This window comes from Pezoporus flaviventris, unplaced genomic scaffold (assembly GCF_033815535.1).
Source record: "Pezoporus flaviventris isolate CSIRO_AGI_PZ_B2104156 unplaced genomic scaffold, CSIRO_AGI_Pfla_v1 ptg000007l, whole genome shotgun sequence".
Classification (NCBI taxonomy): Eukaryota; Metazoa; Chordata; class Aves; order Psittaciformes; family Psittacidae; genus Pezoporus; species Pezoporus flaviventris.
Window position 1 is genome coordinate 82,263,958 of NW_026892555.1, and position 23,309 is coordinate 82,287,266.

A 23,309-nucleotide genomic window follows, 5' to 3' on the forward strand; every position below is an offset into this window, starting at 1 on the left:
GATAACACAACCTCCTAATATTAACAAGTGAGAAGGGACAAACTGATAGCAAATTTGTCATCTCTATCAGTATCATACTGTGTGCAGACTGAAATACTCCAGGTGATCCACAGATTATATATTTAATTAATGATTGTACAGTGAATAACTCTTTAGCATTGTAACACTATAAACCAATGTAGTGGGATAGGGAAGTGATAGGGAAGACAGATCCATGTGCATTCACATTTGTGCTTGCATGTGTACTTGAACAGAAAGTGTGAATCCTTATGCCGTTGCATGCCAAAGGTGCACGTAGTTGACAAATGACCTGGGATGTGAGTTTTAGAATGAACGGGAGATTGCATGTGGAAAAAAAAAAAGGAGACTTGAAAAGGCCCTTCAGGCAAGCAGAAATAGCTTTTGGTGTGAAGTTGTTAGCTTTTCCAGTATTTTGGAATAAAACTCAAGTTGAGAAAGCAAGTTGGTGTAAGTTGCTTTCAACATTTCTACAAGAAATTTCAACCTCCAAGAGATTCCTAAATTATATTCTCTAAAAGGCAGCACTTTGGAGCTGGGCACTGCACAATTCTTTGTGAAAAGCCTCAGAGATCTGTAAGTGACAGTGAGAAGGGGCTCATGGCAGGTCTAGCCTTTGTCTGCATTTTTTTTTTTTCTGTGACTTTCTTTTGCCACTTTGCTTTCAGTTTAGTAAACAACAGTTTAACCTCTGCTTTGCCAGAATAAATTCACTATTCTCATTTTTATGCTTGCTTATCATTCAAAGCATTGCAAAAACCACCTGGCAAACCGGAGATGCTTTTGTTTCTGCAGCAGTAATCAATCTAAAAAAACACTTTGGATGCCTGAAATGAAATATAAATTTGGGAATCTCAGAGGCAAGTTTGATATCAGGATTAAAAGTTCTGCTTGACATGAGGCAGGCAGGCTAGGGAGAAAAATCTCCCTCAAAAATTAGCTCCTAGCTCCTGTTAGGAGCCAGCATTTGAAAGTGAGATTTTACAAAACCCCATGCAAGCTTCAAAGCTCTAGCTAGTTTCTGCCCAATGTCAGCATGAAGATATAAAGCAAAACCAAGCATTTAAGTGCTGATTAGAATCAAGTCTCCTTGTATCAGTTCTTCCCCCGAAAATGTAGAGGTTTAGTCTATTTGTTACCCATAATCAGAAGAGAAAAAAAATTACAAATTGCCCGGTTATTATTAAATGGTGGGTGAATATGTATAATTCAGGGATTAATTCATCTTATTTGACATTGTTTGCCTTGACAGGATACTTAACATCTGCATCTAGGTCTGTTAGAGTTGGTTGCATTTGTATTTTACTGTTTTGGTTTGGCTTTGTTTGTTCATTTGTTTGTTTTCAAAATGTATTTACCTGCAACTTGATTTCATATCTCTGTGTCTGTATATATTGTATGTCAGTGATGTGGAAGGTAGAATTATGTTAAAAGCGTAGGTGGGTGAACAAACCTTCCTGCTTGGCATGCTGTCCCAAAATGTTACTATGGAAACTATAAAATTCTGTCTTTCTACCAAGTATATAAGCACATTTAAGGAAAAAAAAAAAAAAACCAACAAAAAAAAACCTAAAACCCTTCAGTTTTTGCTAGTTTATTTTCATGTTGGTAAGAATTAAGTTTCTGCTGCAGAAAATCCTTTCACTTGGCATAAATGAATTTCAATCAACAGTGAACACTAGTAGTTAAAGATGGTCAATAGATAAATTACACTTGCTATAACCAATTGTCCTATGTTCAGCCTTACATATTTGGGTCAATAGATTGCTTAATCATAAAAGAAGTAAGCTTTGAACACAAGACAATGTTTTTGACAGCTTCTCAGGGCTTATGGAATGTTAAACTCTGGGCAAACAGAACAGAACAAAAGCACAGAAACATTTTAAACTTTGAACAACTTTTTTTTTTTTATCATATTTTATATCTTTGTATTTCTAAACCTGCACCTTCTTAACTCTGTTCAACCTAAAAATTTGCTCCCCACATTTCAAGAAGTATCTTTGCAAGATATATTTCTCCTACCTCCATTTTATTGTAATCACCAGATATTTAATGGCTCTTTTTATGCTATACCCTCTACACAATATACAGAGTTATAACTACAGTTCAAGTATGTTTTAAGTAAATAATGCTCCGTATGTGAGAAATTAAGATCCATGAGAAAGCAGAAGGCCGGGGGGAGGGGGGGGGGGGGGGAGGAACCCAAACACTGTAATAACACTGTAATATTTTCTTTGTGCTGTACAAAGAGTTGGGGAAAGAGAAAACTCTTCTTCTGATGCTTCCTAAGGATTCTAGTGTCACTATCTCATTATCCTGATTGTTAATGAAAATGTTAAACAATATTGGCCACAATATCAACCCCTGGGGCGCACCGCTAATGAGTAGCCTCCAGCTAGACTGTGGCACTTCTCACAACCATTTGGGCTGTCAGCTGAACCAGATTTCATTCAACTCCCTCTACGCTTATCTAGCCTGTGCTATACATGTTGTTAATGAGGATGTTATGGGAGACAGTGACAGGTTGGTCCTCAGCCTCTTTCTGTAGAAAGGTGGCATTTAGCATTCCTAACAATGAAGCCGTAGCTGAATGGAACCAGGTAAAGGTCTTGGGTTTACAGTATTACTTCAAAGTTATTAATCTAGCACCTTCAAAATTTTGCTCATGTGACTGTTAAACCAAAATTAATTTAAATGGTAGCTACATCGGTTAAATAGAAGTTACTACAGTGATATTATATACAAAGTACTCCCTTACTGGAAAGCTTGAGTCACTGCAATAGTTCATAAAAACACAATTAAAGCAGAGAAAATATGTAATAAAAAAAATCTTCATTAAAATTTCAAGTTTACTTTTTTTAAACAACGTATGTAACGTGTAATATGTAACATAATTCCTTATATGCAATTTATTATATAATATGCCATATATACATATATATATATAAAACACCCGTATGTGTAAATGAAAATGTGTAGGCTGGTGAACAGGATATACAAGGTCAGAAACAAAACCACAGTGCTTGGGACTGTCACTCACATAATTTATTTAATCAATTACAGGTTTGTTTTCTATTTCTACTTTGAAGTACTTTCACCTGCACTGCCACTGAGTAACTTGAAATTGCAAGTGTAAATCTGTCAGTGTGACACGTAGACCAAAACAGAGCATCCCCACCACTATAAAGCCAATCCAAAATCCAGTGCAACCAACACTTCCTGAAATTTTTGAATTAGACTTTTTTGGGGTACTTGGTCTGCGATACTTCTTACCATACTTGTGGTGACAGAGGAGAAATTAGTTTCTTCTTTGAACTTTTTTTTTTTTTTTTTTCCCACTGTAGGAGGCATTTTTCATTTTTCATTTGGGACAGGGATTGATTTCAGTAGTTTTCTTATTACAGTGTACAAAATTTTCCACAGAACTCCAATGCTTTTACAGTAAAAGAAAAACGTATTTCCCACAACTGGTTAGAACTGTGTGAAACTCAGCAGTTTCTATTCAGACACTAGTGTCAAATGTTTTATACATGGGATTTTTATTAGTATTTTCAGTTCCTGGTGTAATGCAAATATAATAATCATCATCATCGTCATCATCATCATAAAAGGCCAAACAAGAAAATGCCTGTTAATTTCACATTATTTTATCCCTAAACTATAGATCAGTTATTTAGGCATACTATTAGCTAAATCTAACCCACATTCAAGATTAGTAATTAAAACTTTGTGGAGTTTTATTGTTGGGCTTCTTCAACTGGCTGTAATACGGTACTGCTTTGACATTTCTATATCTAATTTTCCAAAAGGAATAAACACTATAGGTCTGATCTAGTACACTAGATCAAACTGAAAATTACCACTGAAGGTAGTATTATCACTGATCGTAGATGAAAACCTATGTTCATCAATTGTTAGCCTAGGAAATCTAATACTTGTGAAACTTCAGCAAACTATTTTGAGCTAGTAAAAAAATTCTACAGAGCATTGCCAAATCTTACTCTGAGGAGTCTGTCCTTCCTTCAAAAACATATACAAAGTGCATTTGTCCTCTCTCCCCCATCTTTTCCTTTAGTGAGTAAAGATTCATAAATGCATTCTTCCTTAGAACATATCTCTTACACTTTCTCTTATACCAAAAGTTTCATACTGTCAGAAAGGCTTTCATACTGAATAGATAGCTCTGCTCTAACCCTGTGTGGCTGTGTCTTACAGTGCTGAGTAGCTATTTAGTATTTTAAAGAAAATATTCCTAATGTGACCAGATTTTATGAAAAGACAAACAGATGAATTTCATATTAGGGAACAATGTTGTGGAACAAGGCTATACCATGAAGTTACACGAAGAATCATAAAATCTCAGACAGCAGCTGCTGTATAGGAAGGCGCAAGATGTCATTGATGAGAGCTCAGATATTGCTGTTGACTCTGTTTTCTACAGTGACTTAAGCAATCTTAAACAATGTAAATGTGTAGTTTAACTGATATTCTGTTAAGGTATTACGGTTAAAAATTTCTTCAAAAGATCATCTAAAATACAGTAAATCAGCTAAAATGTTGGTCACAAAGATGTTCAGCCATGAAAATCTACAGAAAAGCAACATGACCTATGAATATACAAAATGGCATACACCTTAATTTTTAGCTTCACTCCCCAAGGCTAAATGATTAACAGCTTAAGTATCATGTAAAAGAAGAATTTACTTCTCAACATATTTGATTAAACATAGTTACATCTTGATTTTTTTTGTTTTTTTCTAGCATTTCTGATCTTTTTTGAGTTTTTTTTCTTTTTAAAAGAGTATAAAATGGAATGTTTTAACATGAGTTTTCTCTTAAGATGTCTTAACTTCCTTTCCTCAAAAATCTCTATTTTGCTTCTGTCAAATGGAATATCACCACTAATTCTTGAAAGCCACCTTTAGTGTCACTCTACTGTGCATCTTGATTTATTTAATTTTTGCATTAACAGCAAAAACCTTGGATCAAGTGTATTATTTTATAATTTCTATGTTTCAAATCAACCTGTTTTCTGTGCACGTCCTGGCAGGAGTAGAAACATTAGATGCTGTGTCTGTCAAGGAGTTAATAAGATTTGAATTCCATTTTTAGGTAGTTATAAGGATTTGATGTTTTGATAATTAGAGGGATGTCTAGTACAAAGCAAATATTTACTAACTATTACTTTGAAGCTTCATTAGATTCACTAGTACACAGCCATGATCTGCAGGAATTTGTTCAGGTGTTAATTTCATTTTGGCTCTTGTCCTTTTAGTCACATAATCAAATTATATTTTAGAAGATTGCACTTTCAGACCAAACAAACAAAAAAATAGGAGCTATACATCAGCATAAATAGCAAGAATAGTAAGAATCTTTACGCACACAAGCATAGTTCATCATTTCAATTATATTTCAAAGTGAAATATTTGAAAATGAAATACTGTTAGAGCTAATTGTTAACAAGAATAGTTCTTAAATATCTTGAAAAATATTTGGTTTTCTTTCTGAAAAGAAAAAAAGTTCTACCTCTACAGTTACTTAAAAAAAAAAACTGTATGGAAATTAAATTGAAGTTTAAAAGTAAAAAGAGAGAAATCTCTTTCTTAAAGCCAGTCAATGGGGTACCTTATCCGTTGCATAATTTTACCTTTATGATTATTTCTGCTGTAGTTTAATATGTATCATTGCGTAAATAGAGTGTGAAAACACTCAGATAATTTGTGGGACTGGTAAAGAACCAACTTTTCACAAACAGAAGTATAGGCCAAATGAATTTTCTCAAAGAAACATTCTAAATTAATAACTAAAAGAAATATGAGTTAGAAAATCTTTTTCCACAAAATGTTCCATGAAAATAAGAAAAATATTTCTTTGCATTTTCTGTATATATATATATATATATATATTATTCTTGAAAATATCTTGATACGGGGTGTAAAATAATCTTTCATATTTTTAAACAGGTAGCTATCAAGAGGATAGCGAAAGTCCTTTTGAAGCTTTTTTAAGAGTTTAACTTAGAAATTAAATGCATGGTTTTTTTGTGGGTTTTTTGATAAGAAACTTAGTTTCTTCATGCTCTAATTATTTTAATGAAGATTTTTCTATTACTACCTGGCTTGCATTTTTGTTTTTCATTTGGTTCACTTTATCTTGCAACAAAGATGTCTTCTTATCCGTTGCTGCACATCTACAAGCTAATCAACTTGTTCATTTGTAGCCTTTAGACTGATTTTCTCTTCTACTGATTTTGTATAAAGGCATAGAATTATATAGGTATGACTTTTAAATGGATACAGCAGAAAGTTTCTGAGGCTTGGCAGTTTGCATTTTCTAGTCAAAACCACTAATGTTGCAAGCAAAAAAACCCAACATATATAGTAATCTTCCTTTAAAATTGACATGCTCCTGAAAAATGTCACTGCAGCTTTACTTTTAAAATGTGGGTAAAGTAAAAAGTGGGCTAAATCAAGAGTTCTGTTTCCATCATACTTTATAAATTTTGATGACAAAACCACTGTGATGGCTGGTGTTTGGAATAATGAAATGCAGATGACTCAGTCTAGATAACCAGAGTGCTTTCTATTCTTCTAATGTTACTGTTGTTTTATTTACAGATTGTCAGTGACAATCTAAAAGATGTTTGTTGGTCCTTTTGGCTGTACAGCTATACTTCAAGTCTCCATCTTAAACTCATGTTGGAATTTTTTTTTTTTTAATTACCTTTGTAGGAATTGGGAATAGAGTCACAAAACAAAGGTATGTATTATTTACCATTTCTTCATTTATTTAGTATACAAGTTTTATTCGAAAGATGTTGAATTCATTATACAAAAAAAAAAAATAATTCTTCAGGTAAGGTACACCTATACAGATGCTACTGATGGGAGACAACCCTGGAAAAGTACAAATAATAATACCAGCAATGTTAGGAGAATACAGTTTAGTATACACTAAAAAATTAAACAACTTTTAGTGATTTCCCTGCTATGTCCATACTGCTAAAAAATGCCTCAGCTAGCTAGCTGAATGACAACCTATTTTCACCTACAAAACACCACTGTCATAGTAGGGGAAACGTTGGGGATCTGCATAGGTCTCAAAATAGAAATATCCTACAGAATAAATCAGCTTTAATGTTGATATGCTAATAAATGGCCTGACAACACATACTTTCTTACTTCCACTAGTGTAGAAATCTGGATCAATATTATAAAATAATAAAAAGAAAACCTCAAAAAAGAAAGGAAAAAGTGATTTTAGTCTAACTTTTTGGGGCTAAGGTTACTTAATTGGGCTTATTCTCAATGAATATTACTGCAAGTGGTCTTAAAGGAAGAAAAAAATCACTGAAAAGATGGATACTTTAAGGAAATGTTATAAAGCCTGATTAAAAGTGAGGCCCTAGAAGTGTAAGCTATTCTGCGCAGGCAGTTTTCAGAATAGCTGCAATGATTCAACAGTGGTGGCAACATATGGATTCTGTTGTAGAGTAAAGGTCTACAGGCAAAAACTGTTATCTGTGATAATTCCAGACATGCAGACTTTAGCAGATGCACTAACCCAAACAGAAATATACCATTTAACCTGTGTCCAACTAGAAAAGTAAAACAGAGCTAATATTAAATACCAGACATAGTAGGTGACCATTATGTCTATGTAGTCTAGAGTTGATTTCTGAACATTTTTGTGGAAGTAGAATTTCAGTAGATGTTGAATGTTAAGCGACTTAATGCAGAAAAAGCCCACGTTCAGTGCTTTGTGGGCAGCTGTAAAAGTGTCTCAGTGACAATACGTTGTTCTTATCAATGATTCTTTGGGCTTAGGAGTCTATAAGAAAAAAAAAGGAGAAAAAAGAACACAAGGTACTAGAATTAAAAACAAAAAAATGCAAGTGAAATTGAAATGCAAACAAAAAAAATCAATGTTACTATTGTTTTAAGCAATTGCTATTATGTTCACATAAGGGCACCTTATGTTTTTCTATTCGTAACACTTAAATATGGTTTGATTCTCAGACTAAGACTTTTACAAGAATACGTGACAGGTATTTAATTCCCCTTAAATTCACTAATATTTGATGGCTTCATTGTCACATATTGTAGGTAACTCTGGCAATTCACACCTTAGGGACTATACAATACAAGCTAAAATAACTTCTCTTTCCTGACATGACAACCCAGTTGTGCTTGTGGGGCATAATGGGAATGAAACACCATTCTCTCCAACTTCTTCCTCTTGTCATTTTCATGCACAACTTCTGTAACAGACACATAATGATATGAGGTAAATACTCCCAAACCATAATACAAGCATTACCTTTTCTTCTTAAACAGCATCACAAGCAGAGGAGTAATACGAATATGTACAAAAAAGCTGAATTCAATTTATGCTTGTGCTCTTGTTGGTATAATGGGCTTCTAAGTCTGTATCAGAATCTGCTTCTATTATTATGTGGTTTTCAAAAACCAGAAAATGTCAGAAAGAGATAGCTACTTCTTTGCACAAAATTATTCTCTAGAACTGACTTCTGAAAACCACTACATACAATGTCTTATGAGGGTATTCTGGTATTTATGTAAGGAATGGTGAAGATTTATTTCTTGCAATGAAACAGATTGTTACCTGGGCTTCTGAGAAGGGATACATATTTAAACTAAACTGTTTTGGACAAAATGAGAAACAGAATGAAAAAATTATTCCCAAGTTTATTTGAGATTTATTTTCACTTTCCTATTAGCCAGTCATTCACTCTATTAAATATTCTGCAGTTTAATTTCTCTTCTCCAATCTTTTGTTGTGAGTGAGCTTTGCTTTGGGGGTTTAGTTTTCCAATGAGTTTGGTTTTTATCTTCCTTAACTTCAACTCTTACAAATTTATCTCCAGCAAACGTTCTTTTTTTTGGCTATTGCTGTTCTTTTCTAACTGTTGCTATGCCTCTTCCTTCAGGTTTCTGCATTCTTATTCTATTCTCTAATATTTGTTTTTTGAAATCCTGTTGTTATTTTTCTGCTGCTCATATTTACTGTCCTTCATTTTTAAGTATTATTACATTCCTTCTTTTCAAGATGTTTTCTCCAATATTTTGTTCTTTAAATATTTTTCTTCAAGGTAGTACTAAAAAATATATGATCATCTTCCTGCAAAAAATCCTATGGGAATACACAGGCAGTGACTACTTTTTAATTCTGCATTGAATTTCTCCTTGCCTTCTCTTTTCTCTTTTTTTTTCTTGATGAAAACAATAGTTGTTATTTGGTTTTTTTAGTGTTTGTTTTTTTTTTAACAAATTTTCCTATGGCGGTTATTACTTTCTACAGTTTTTAGAAAAGTTGTCTCCTTAGAAGATATTTTGACAAACCATATTCTTTAAAACAGCTTCTAGATTCCTACTATGTCCACACAGCTGTGGACAGTATACTGTCCTGCTTTTTTGACTAGAGCATCTTGACAATTGAATCCTTTTAGACGTACAACATCTAAACAACAATTTGTGTTTCATCATGGGATTACAGAAAAAGAAAACCTACCTAATTTATATGGGCTTTATATTCTACTGATGGAAGGTATTTAAACCTAATAGTTAAGCAGTCATTAACTGGCTCACTATCCTGCTCTTTTATTAAACTTTGACCTAGCAAAGACAACTTTTAACGTTCTGGATATTGCTGAGTTTGCAGGTTATAAATTTGAACTCTGTGACTCCCTTCTACTCAAACATTATTAAGAATGCCATCAGGTACAGCTAAATGATAAAGTCTTCCTCTGGAACTGAGGTCATAGTATCACAGCAATAAATTTGTTGTACACAAAACATCATTGTTTACACGAAATACTCAGATATTTGCAGGGTGGATAATGATTACTTATTTTACTTTCACCAGTACCAAAAATGAAGGTCAAGGGTCTGTATTTTGATCCTTTGGCTTAGCTTTGTAAAGTGCAAGATGTCTCATAATTAACTTAGTTATGACTCAGGTGCAAATTACTTCTGGAATTTAAGTGGGAATTAATTACCCAATTTAGCCATTTCTGAAAATCTCTGAAGGTCTTGATATTCATACTCTGAGCATTGCAAAGACAATGCTCAGACACATACTTAGAAGTTTATGCTCAAATTTATTTATGCCTTTGATGATCAATGTGTATTTAAAGATTTTGCTACATATCGACTTTAGCATGTACTAAACTGCTTTGTTGAACTAGGGTCAACTTGAAGCATTTTAGTGATTTGCTATATGGAGTGGGATTATTCATTTAGCTTCTGCACTTAAATAGGTGTAAAATTGAGCTGCTACTTATATTTAGGTATAGAGAACTTTAATTTGTTTTACTATGAATCTCAGCAAGTAAATAACAAAAAAAAAAACCAACACTCTGATTTTATATATATAGGGGTTTTTTTTAACCCTGATTTCACTGTGAACACGCATAGGACCAAAGTAACCAAAATCCCAGTAAGACTGTTTCAGAGAAGCATTGTAAAATATTGCATTGGAAGTAAAATATCCCCCTCTCAGTGAACTTCCATTTCTGTCTCTCACACATGAATTACCTCATGTTAAAGTGGTGCATCTGCATTGATATCAGTTTGAATATAAGTATCTACTATCTAGCAGGTTTGGGGTTTTTTTGGCAGTTCAGCAATTGTTTTTTCTTGGCATAGCCCATGCTATGTATTTTTGTATACTTGCTGAATAACCTTTCATAAATTATGAGGTGGTTGTAAACATTTTACAATTACCTTTATTATGAAAGATGTCTTTATTATTCTGCATTAACATTGTCAGTAGAAGAAAGACTAAAGTTTGCAATGCTCTTTATCATTTGCATCCCAGAATAATAATTATGGTATAATGTAGAAAGCTTACCACTTAGGGGGTCCGGTAATAAAAGCACTTTTGTTTGCAGTACAAAAGCTTAATTTTGTTCTGTATTTAAAAGAAAAATAATTCAGAAGCTTCATATTCTTACTGGCTCTTCTGAATAAGTGTTAGTCATACTGTTATTTAGGGCAATTAATTATTTTCCTGAAAAAAATTTTGGTCAGTGATAATAAATAACAGATAATAAATACAGTGTTTGATATCTTTTCAGTGCTTGGTATACATACAAGAGGGGTTTTTAACAATCAAACAACAGAATAAGTACAAAGAGATCAAAGAACCCAAATAAAGCATTATAGTACTAATGATGCTCTTCATGTGGCAACTTTGTAAGGATTTCCAAATGACTGTGTGAACTTTGCCAATAACACTGACTTGTGCAAAGTGTTTGACAGTGTCCTGTATGAGATCCTTGTCTCTAAATTGGAGAAACATCAATTTGATAGGTGGACCACTCGGTGGATAAAGAATTGGCAGGATGGCCACACGCAGAGAGTTGTGGTCAACAGCTCAATGTCCAACTGGACACAGGCAAACAAGTGGTGTCCCTTATGTGTTGTTGTTGGGAAAGATCCTGTTCAACATCTTTGTCTGTGACATGGTCAGTGGAATTGAGTGCGCCCTCAGCAAGTCTGCCAAAGACACTAAGCTTTGTGGTTTGGTTTACACACTGGAGGGAAGGGCTGCCATCAAGAAGGACCTTGATGGTGGTGGGTCTATGCCAAACTCATAAAGTTAACAATGTGAAGTGCAAGGTCCTACACCTGGGTGTCATGGTTTAAGCTGAGACAGTAACTCAGAGCCGTACAGCCTCTTGCTTACTGCTCCCCTTCTTCCCCCTCCCTGCTCCTGGTAGGAGAATCAAAAGAATGCAAATCTCACGGGTTGAGATAAGAACAGTCCAATAACTAAGGTATAATATAACTGTTACTGCTACTAATGATGAGGGAAATAACAAGGAGAGAGAATATAAAACTAAAAAGGGGAAGGATGATCAGGGGACTGGAGCACCTCCCATATGAAGACAGGCTAGCAAATTTGGGGCTTTTCAGCCTGGAGAAGGCTGCATGAAAACCTCTTAGCAGCCTTCCACTATCTGAAAGGGGCCTACAGGGACACCAGAGAGAGACTCTTCATCAAGGACTGTAATGATAGGACAAGGAGTAATGGGTTTTAACAGAGGAAGTTCAAGTTAGATACAAGGAAAAAGTTCTTTAGGGAAGGTGGTGAGGTATTGGAACAGGTTACCCAAAGAGGTGGTAAATGCTCCATCTCAGGCTAATGTTGAAATCAAACTCTAAATCTAAGATGATACTGAATATATCCTTAGGGGAAAGTAAAATTTTTTCTGAATGGCACACATTTACACAGCATACCAGATAATAATTAGGAGAAATAGAGAAGTTCATACAGTCACAACTAACCAATAATGTTGTTTTAAATTTTTTCAATCAAATAATGCATTAAAAAAATAGGTATTCTTAAACAAATAAAAACCCTTCAGAAAAAATATAATACTGTATTTTAGGAAACATACTAAATAAAACAAAGAAATAAGAAAAAAAGTGTTTTGAAGACAGTGAAGTTATTAGAAGTGAGAGAAAATTGTATATCCTTCTCTGTAGTTCCTAACAAAGTTGATTAATTTTATTTTAATCAAGAAAAGTCATGGCTATGTGGCTCTACAGAAGCTTATGTTGGTCTCCACACCTAGTCTCACAGCAGTTAACACCTTCTGTTCAGAGAACCCTTTGCAGAAATTATGACTTATCTTCAGCCAAGAAGCCCATACCTTATTATTAACAATAGAATAATTTTGTATGCATATATCTAACACTACAGCTGAAAATCAGGGACACACATTTTGTCTCACCCACTTTTTGATGTCATCATAATCATTGGACTTCATTGTGAGTCTGGTGCTGTAATAGTGTTACATGCCATTACACTCTATGATTCCTTCAGACAATAGGGGTAAAGAAAATGGTCTGAGTTAGGTGAACATTGCGAGAATTAGTGTCAGACACTGAAATTATTAAGTCTTATAATTGCTGCTTTGTTATTAGAATACATAGCTATCTGGTTATTTATTTGCTTGCATGCATGATTTATGAACTAGTACCACTTTCTGTAGACTGTTGTCTAATGTTTCATTGTTTACCTGATAGCTTTTCAAAAGCATTGATCTTCGGACTGATAACTGAAGTCATTTGTCATTATGCATTTATCTAGCTAGAGCAATACATGCACTGAGCATTCTAGCAAATGATCAGATAAGATAAGCAAAAAAATCTAATACTCTACCAAGAAAATTTAATATTGAAGATCTTATGCTTTGGATAAAGCAAACCTTTCAATTTCTAGTAAGTGGGGTTGAAAAAGGATTGAGCCTGGGTCAGGAGAAAAAGTTGAGCATAAACGTTTCATTTGCAATGAACTTGTACCTTGTAAATGACTTTTTGTTATGACTTTTTAAAACGCCTCCACATAAATAAAAGCTACTCATTTAGGACCTATCTCTTCTGAATATGCTATCTACAGACAAAGATATATGGCATTTAATATATTTTAAAGCTATCCCATGAAAAGCAATCTATCTTTCTAAAAACATGTTTATGTAAAAATTAAAGCTAGATAAAAAACTTTCCACAGTTTCCATAGAGCTGTCTCTGCCCCATTTTACAAAGCCAATCTATTTCTGTGAATCAAAACAAACAGCTTCAAGGGATTCTCCAAAGTCCACTTCTAAGAAAAAATTTAGAAAAAAAGAAAAAAAATCCAGACAGCAATCAAGGAACAAGTACATATTTATCAGCAGAGTAGCTATGGATGAAGATTCAATCTTTGCTTAACTATGACCTTTAAAATCTACTAGTCTATTCAAAGCACTGTGTACATATTTATGAGACATAAGCTTATCATCAGCTTGCCACCTGCATTACTTTCACCCAGAAATGCAACTAATTTTTGTATGTTTTAAGTGCTCCCTGTAGGCAAGAAAAAAGAAGGGGGATTCTGATGAAACAAAGTGCTGCTCTGCCAACACCTGTCCCTAGTTAGAGTATCATGCTTTTTCTTGCTCCTAAGAACAGTCAGGGAAGCACCGTAGTATGTCATAGGATCTTCTGAGTGTTCAGCAACCAAGGGCTTTCCCTTTCATATAAACTGCATTTGTAGCCTCCGTTCCAGCAGAATCTAAGTTCCAGAAACTCATTCAAGCAGCAGTTAGACCTCTACAACTACCACATTCAATATTTGAGCACACAGAGTTAATGGCTTTGAATTGTTGTGCTATTACCCTAATTCTGTTCTCAACCTCTAGATGAAGCAAGTTGATGAAATATAGCATAAGATGAAACAGTATGACTGTGCACAATAATTCAAAATGTTTCTTCATCCTGTTGTTACTCTCAGAAATTCTTTCTAGATGATGTGATCATAAAAACATCACTTTTTCTCCATGGAATAAAAAACAGCCAGTAACTACTGACGTGGCAGTGTACTGGCAATAAAACTGACTTCAAATCTTGATTTCTTAGGTTGATAAGGTCACTGACTGCCTGTTATCTGCATTCCCAAGATTTTCCTGTTCAGAAGAGGCTTTAAATTAAGGGTTTCAACTGAAAACATGTGCTGCTCATTAGCTCTGCTACTGGCACACCTATGCTCTTCTCCCATTTCTAACAGGCCTTTGCTTAGCCCATGTTCCTAGAAATTGTATTTCCTGTTGCAGTGACTAGAGGATTTCTATGCTGTTCTACTTTTTTTCTTCTCCTAAGATTTTAGGAAGTTAGAGATGACTGACTCCATGATGAGACAAGGAGGTACAAAAGTACAAAATGTAATCAGTTCTAAGTAACTTAAGTTTGATGGCTTTGTAATGGAACATAACTGCGGTGCTTGAAGGTAGTTGACATAGTTTCAGGCCCTCAGTTACTTTAGTACAAAAGGTGTGAGAAAAGCAGAATAGAAAGACAGGATCTGGGGATGAGGAGTATCTGGGACTAGCAGATGTCCAGGGTGGGCACAGATAAACTAACTGACAAGTAGAAGGACAGGATGATTGCTATGTTTGTAATGTTAATTAAGCTTGTTGGGAAAAGTAAACGACCCTTAAAGACCACCTATTTTTGTATGCATGCCGGAAACTTTGGAAAATGATGTAATATGCTCAGTAACCATATAAAGATGACCTGTATAGCAACTCGGGGGCACACGTTAGGGGGAGCTATCCCCCGTGTCTCCCGGCGCCGCAATAAAGAATACCTGCTTGTCAGCTTGAAACTCTGTTGGCGAGTTTGTTCCTGGAGTTTTCTCCGAATCAATGAGCAGAAGAAAAAGTTTGTTAACCTAAACGGTGATGAAAAAGAATTCTTTGCAACTAGGTTAACTTTCAAGAGCTGCTATTGTTTTAAAAGAGGCATCTCCTATGAAAGCTTTGTGAAAATTCAGTTAGGGACTGTGTGTTTTGTTTTCAAGTTGCCTGGATTAAAGAGAACTGCTTCATTTCCTAGTTCTGAGAGTGTCTGCATTTTTTATCGGCGCTTTTGGCTTGCAATATAGTTGCTAATAATTTAGGCTTGCCTGTGGTCTGATTGCTTATGTTTTGAAAGCAAATTAGTATATTGAACACTATAGTGTTCTAGGTGTTGAAGCTTAGATATTTAGACTGTGTAGTCAATGAGTATGTACCTCTCTAGATGTTCACTTACCCTGTCCTGAAGAAGGTGTTTGAATCTGACAGTATGTACAGTTTAAACAATCAGCTCAAGTGAGACAACTTATTTATAGACAGTGAGGTCTGATGAACTTGGTGTAAGGCATCTATGAACTTTTAGGTTATCTTTTAGGAGTGAGGGGTGGGGGGAGAAGGAAGAATATCTTGATATAAGACTGTCTTTGGCTATTCCTTTTGGGGAATAAAAGGAATTTTTAGTAACATTAATAGAGGTTTTATGTTTTAGTTCTGCCAGCCATTCAGCAGCAGTGCTTAGTTTCTTCTGAATTATTGTTATGCTATATTTAGCTTCCCTCTTTTATGCTTCCTTTTTCTCAAGGGCTGAAAGAGAAGGGTGAATATTTCAAAATAACAAAGTTGCTTTCTTTTTCTTCCTCAAGGTACCCCTTGAATTTTTAAAATTGAGTTTCCTAAAACACTCAGGAAAAAGATTATCATCAGCAAAACTTGCCATCAGGATGGAAATCTTATTGTTAGTAATGGGTAAAATTATATGTCAAATAATCATATCAAATAAAGGAGATAATTATATTTGAAAAATCTGTTAATCAGTGGAAGGGTTTTTATATATTAGAAAAGTTAAGAACTAGTTGAAATTTTGCTATTGTGAATTATTAGTTACTCTATAACTAAACATTACAATGATAGCCACAGTAATAAAACTAACGTAGCCATATATGGAAAAGGGTATATGAAGTAGATTTAGGAGAGTATTGTGAAACTCTACTGAAGCAGAACTCACGAACATACCAGGAGTAGTCAAGTGAAAATAAGAGAATGCGGGCATCCACACAATGGTTGGGACATGTCCAAGGAACAGAAAGGAGAACAGGACAAGCTGAGGAAGACTCCTTACTTCATCAGGATGACCACCAGAGGGGGCTGCGCAAGCGCAGAAGAGGCTGATGTCGTAATAGACTGAGGTGGCAATCCTTGATGCATATGTATTAGTTAATGATGTAATCTATATTGAATATGTATTAGTTGCAAAATTCTCAGTGTATAAATTGCGAACGGGATGTGATGAGGCTGGAATCAGATTTGGGTGTATACCCCTGATTCCCGGTGCCTTAATAAAGCACCTCATATAACCATCCCGGTGGTTATGTGTATATCTCCATGCTAACACTATGGCTGTAGGATATAGATGGCCTGTACAGTTTAGGATGGAAATCAAACCAGTACTTCCACTGAGAGGCTATTCCATAAAGTTAGATATTTAATTAACTTCTTGAGAAACTACAGAGAAAATAACCATAAAAATCGTACGTGAGCTGATGCAATAACTTTTGCTGTACAAAAAGTCTTTTGGGATAATAAAATTGGTCTTTAGGTAATGGTAGATTAGTTGCAAGGCTGGAGATAAGACTGTTCAAAGTAACTGTATGAGGAGATAAGGTGCAGTGTTCTACAGAGATGTGAGTACTTAACTGAAACAATTTACTCTGAAAAATCTGGTTCTAGGTATCTGAATTCCTAAACGTCTTTTTCTTTTCCTCAGTTCTATGTCTCTAAAATGGGATAAATATTTTGTCATGTCATGATGGTTTTTTCATTCCACGAGTGTTTGTAGCCATTATTATTTGTTGTAAAGCACTTGGGTGGCAGAATAATGAAAGCTATAGAAAAAAATTATTAAGGGAATTAATAATTCTGTCTTTGTATGAGAACGTGAACAGCAGGTAGTAAAGAAAGTCTGGGGTCAAAAAATGAGTGATGAATAGGAAACAAAATATTGTCTAGTCAACCAAGAATCTTTTGCTGTCTTTTAAGAGTTTCTGATTTAAGGAGGGATCTTGTGGAAAATAAATAATTTGTAATTAAAAATTGTGCCATAACATACATACAGAAGGAAAATAAGGATTAAAAGCTGTCTGGTTGTTTTGAAGTCCTGAAGGATTCTCATTGTAATCCTACATCTACTGCATGTGGCTTGAAGTACAAATCTGTTTACATCAAGCAAATAATTTTTGCAGAGAGTACCCCCCTTGCTGTAGTTATATATTGCCCTGTTGCATAGCTCTTGCATTTGAAAGCAGTCAGGAAAGCATAGTTTGACAGAGCGGAACAATGCTGTGACAACAAGAAGATCAAGTGCTTTTGTTCAAACTCATGGAAAGTGACTGATTGATAGGTAACATGGGTAATCTGCTGCTAAGAGTTGACTCATGTCTGTTTGTGACAACAGAAACACAGCTGTTCAGCTCTAGCTAGGGTAGTGGCTCCTTGGCAAGGCTTGTTTGTGTGGCGTTGTAACAGCTTTTGAAATATTTGAGTCAGATTTGTATACATTTCAAGTGGACTTGATGTTGTTTTTCCCTTGTCAAATGTTTCCATAAATATACAGAATAAATAATTTACTTGTTTGCTATAATTGACCTTGTCATAGGAAATTCATGGAGCTGAAATCTAACTGAAGATATTTGGTCTGCCCCTCCTGATCTGTGCAAATCATGAGTTCACATTCTACAGGTATTATTACTCTTAGTCTAATTAGAATTCAGGGGTTATTTTTAATACCTCTTCATTCTTCTATTAATTTCCTGCATATCTAAGGATATTTCTATCCCTCTTTCCCTCACCACTGTTTTTCTGTTCTGTTGTTCTTACTGTGCTTTTCTGTACTTGTTTACCTTCTGTCATAGTTGAAAATTCCAGATCAACCTTTAGTATCTGAACCTCATGCACATTCAGCCTGCTTGTCTGCATCCACAGGCTTCAATGAAAGAAACAAGCTGTGTCAGAAAGGAAACCTGAGTTGGTTTCATTCCACAGCATAGCTTCAGTAGGTCAGGTACAGGTGTATGCCCTTTGCCAGGCCTGCCACCATGCATTGTGTCTTGCAGAGACATTATGTAGGCAATACATTTGAGGTAATTTGGCTGAATGATCCTTTTTATGGGATCTGACACCATGAGCAATAATAGCAAGGGTGTCTGTGGTACATAAGTTCCAGCTGCCTTGAGATCAGGTGGTTGTGATGCAAAGAGGATTTATTGGCAGGAATATTTATGTAGAGTGGAAGCTACCAAATCCTGTTCTTGAAATACTTCTTCTACCACAAGAATATCAGAAATACTTCTATTTCTATAGCCTACCAAACTATGCAGGCATTGCCATCAGATGCAACCAAGGAAAAATAATACGGAGAAGTGATCACATTTACATAATGCAGGTAGGTAGGTGATAAGAGGGTCAGAAAATAAAAACTTGGTTACCAAGATGGTTCTAACGGTGAACCTTTGTTCACTATTCCCTTTGTATAGAAGGGTGATGTCTACATATACTGCTAGAGGCTCTCAAGGAGAGCTTCCGAGCTCTGCCGTGCTCCTTGACAGTGAGAAGTGTTCCTGGCCTAGGTTCCCGGTGATGAGTTTTCAGTTAAGGCTTTAGATTAAATGTGTAATTCTTCTGCAGTAACTGCACACCTGAAAATGTTACTGAGACTGTAAAGTGAAATATGAGGGCAATATAAAAAGAGACACATATTTTATTTCAATGAGTTGTTTAATTGGATATTTGGCTGGATGTGCAATTTCTCAGGGAAACTGGAGTTTTTTAAGTACTTGAGCATTATCTCCCATTTTATTATTTGGGATGGGGAATTAACTGAATTTGACAAACTCTAAGCTGTCACTAAATCTCTTGCTTCTGCTTCCTGAAGTACTATTCAGTTCTCACCTACCCTTTCAGGAATATATCTGATGCTCACTTTAACCAATATTCTGCTCTCTGCTGTCATCTGAGACAGCAAAACATATTTTCTTGTAAATCTTCATGTACGCCTCTCAGAAAGGTGAGGGCACATGATGTCTAATAAACATTTCTGGATTTATAATGAGTCTTTCTGGGTCTTTGGGTCTTCCACTTCTCCATCTCACTAAATTTCCAAATTTCCAAATATAAGACCTGCAAATAGAGCTCCAGTTTCTGGAATTGTAGTGACAGGACAAGGGGTAATGGGTTAAAACTTAAACAGGGGAAATTTAGGTTGGATATAAGAAGGAAATTCTTTCCTGTTAGGGTGGTGAGGCACTGGAATAGGTTGCCCAGGGAGGTTGTGAATGCTCCATCCCTGGCAGTGTTCAAGACCAGGTTGGACGAGGCCTTGGGTGATATGATTTAGCGTAAGGTGTTCCTACCCACGGCAGGGGGGTTGAAACTAGATGATCTTAAGAAGCTTTCCAACCCTAACGATTCTATGATTCTATTAATTGGTTGTATACACAGGAGAAAGTGACCATAGAATGATTTTCAGGATAATAAACTTTATGGAAGGTGAAGGTTTTGTTGTTTGTTTTTTGTTTGTTGCTTCGTGTTTTTTTTTTTGGGGGGGGGTGTTTTTGTGTGGGTTTGTTTGTTTGTTTTGTTCTGTTTTTTTAAAGAAAGGTATGAAGAGGCAGAAGACTCTGCCTAGCTGAAGGAGAAAAAGGTTGAAAAAGTTGGCATAGGACCTTTGTAAGTGCATTCATTCTGCATGTTTATACTGTTGAGAGAAATGGGACTTTAAGCATGTGTCTGTAAATAAATGAATTACTCTGAGAATAGCTCTGTTATTTTTTTTTCCCCACAATTTCCAATTCAAATCAAAGCAACCCAAAACCCTAAAATTTTTGTAGCAAGCGGTAATTACCAGAAATAAACAGCATGCAAAAGAACAGTAAAGTTGCAAAGCCAAACAATAAAAGGCCAGAAAAACTGAAAAAGTGATGTTGCATTATGTAAATAATTGTAATTCTCTCCTGTTATGTGTATACATAATGATATAATCTATGATAACACCAGTGCTAATCTTGTTAGGATCTTTTTATTTTTCCATTGGATATATTTTTATTTTCTCCACAGATGTTGAGAGATGCTAAAGACTATCAGCTGCATACTTGAACAATCTTTTTTCTAAAAGAGAAAATTAAATAGTTGCATCCATTTTCATTTTTAGACATGATTGACTGATTTTTGGCTTAAGCTTCCTTAAACTACCTTTTCTACACTGCCAATATAGAAAACTTCACCAGAAAAATGGAAACACAAACACAGTTAAAAAACAACTAGAAATGGGATACAAGTATTGTTTAGTGAACCTCATTGAGAGGACAGATAACATGCTAGCTGTAGTCACTGGAAATGGAGAAATCCTGATATACGAACTGTAATGAAACTAGCTGTAGAAGACAATGGTAACACAAAAAGTAGTTTCTAACTGGATTAAACCAACGAAATGACTGAATGCCTCTAAGTCAGAATCCTGCCTAGATGTTTGATGTTGTGCTGTTGTGTCTTTGGTTGCTCAAGATTGATCCAGGGGATGACAGTCTTATTCAGAATGCACGGTTAAAGCCCTTCCTGAAGCTTTGTTAGCGAAGACAAGCCATCCTCATAGGAGAAGGAAAACTCCTAACTTCGAACCTGGGCAGATGAAGCTCATCTAACCTTGTATGGTCTTCCATCTAAGAGAAGGACACTATTACAAAATTTACGACCTGAGGACTTTGCTGTCACCATCCTAGCTCGCTAGGTCGTGGCAGGTAAGCCTCAGGTGTAAAAGGTGGGGCCAGTCCTGCTCATGCTGTGCCTCGCCAAAAAAATCTACTGCACAGGCTGGAAGGGTTTACTCTCACTTGGCTGTAGCGACAGGCGAGAGTCGAAACGGCAGGTGACAAGGTTCATTGTAGGCTGCAGAACCAACCTTGCATGCGGGCGGATCAGGATTTTGGTTGCTCAAGATTGCCTCAGGAGATGTCAGTCCTGGTCGGAAACTTCCTGATTGCCTAGGCAGCCTTTTTTCCAAACAGATTTTCCTATCCCACATGCCCTTGGTTCACCGTGCTTGTAGTAAACGTGGGTAAAGCCCTTCTCAAATCTTCGCTCACGAATCCAAGCCATCAATCAATCAAACCTACCAGAAATAACGAGCAGTTTGTTTCAGTGAAGAATTTAACTTATGTTACTTATCCAGTGCTTTTAAGTGTACAAACAAAGTACGACACTATCCTAATGGTGGGTATACAGACAATTACTGGTTTCTTCTTCAGGTGTTCTTGTCTAAGAAGCTGCACTCCTTTCTTTTCATTCTGTACAGTTTCCCAAACTAAAATTCAAATTGATAGCCGTTTTAGCTCAAGTATCCTTCTTGGACATCTGAACAAGATATTAGTGAAACAATTTATTTCATGTGAAAACAACCAAACAACTGAAATACAGAGCTGAAATAGAGAGTCGCCAAAAGACACTATATCGCAGAAGTAACCTACCACTATAGGTTGATTAACAGTCACTTGATTCCATGCCACCCACAATATTAGACATGTTTAGAGGCAAGGAACAAAAGAAGCTTAATCTGAATCCAGATGCAGAGTTTGATTATACCATGTGATCCATCATTGTTTATTCTTATGTGCATGAAGGAAAGAGGATTGCTGGTAACAGTGTTAGACACTGCTTGCTAGATAGCAAAACAGAGTATTTGGCATATTTTGCCTCAGTTTCTCCTAGCCAAGACCTTTCCCTTTCCTGGAGAAAGGAAGATATTCTCAAAGCTTCTCAAAAGCCCCTTCGTCACCAGCAGTGTGAATACCCCTTGTGTCAGTGATGGATGTATAAGTTTGGGGGATGTAAAAGTTTCCTGGCAGTTTTAGTAGGATATGATTTTAAGTCAGCTTCTGCTACTTTTGCATAATTCTTAATTCTGATTTTTAAATTTTATTTTAATGCATGCAGTCAGATTTTTCTCTCTGCTAAGAAAACAGGTGGGGTTTAGGTAGTTTCGTTGGTGCTTTTTTAAACTACTTTACTGTTAATCCAAAGGAAAGTGATAAAATATTCTGTGTGTTAAGATTATAATTCTGAGGGGGTGTGGGTTTGGTTTTTTTTTCATTTATTCTTTCTTTCTTTGCTCAATAAGCTCAACTTTGAACACCAGTTTTGTGTTCTGGAATGGATACTTGTCATACCAGATTTCAAAAAAAAGTCACAGAAGAGTTGAGCTATACAGGAGTCATTGAGGAATCTGATTGAATTGTAAAGGGCACTCAGATTTCTTTGTTTTTCAGGTTGCTTCAGTTATTTTAAGAGCTGTAACAACCTGAGGCTGGGCTGAAGACTTTAAAAGATGAAACTTATCAGAACTCATGTTTATGGAAGTTACTTTGATATCAGGATATTACTGATGCTTCAACAGCAGAAAATATTAGAATAACCTTTTGGATACGCCATATAGCTTGGATTGGGCTTTCAGCTTTGCTTATGCTTTATTTTTCCCTGAGCATTCTAGTTCTTGAGACTGGGGCAGGCAATGGCTACTGCTTCAGTGGAGATTGATTTGACTCTCAGCAATACACTCTCCTGCTGTTTTATTTTCCTATTGGTTAACTATTATTAGAGTTAACTAGGCAGGAATGGAAAACTGATAGGAAAGCCCAGCTCTAAGTTGACTTTTCGTTGTCAGCTCAAATTTCTCTAGTTAGAGATTTGGGCAGCAATTTTATGACCCACACCTGCTGCTATTTTTCCTTTGCCTGTTAATGAATCCCTGCAAAGAGGATTAATAGCAAATTAATTGATACTTACTAGTGACTTCTTCTTCCTGTCTAGAGAAACTGCATTCCCAGTGTTTCTTCTAATCTCGTTCCTTCCTGCAGGCTTTCAGTCTACAGGTAAAATATTA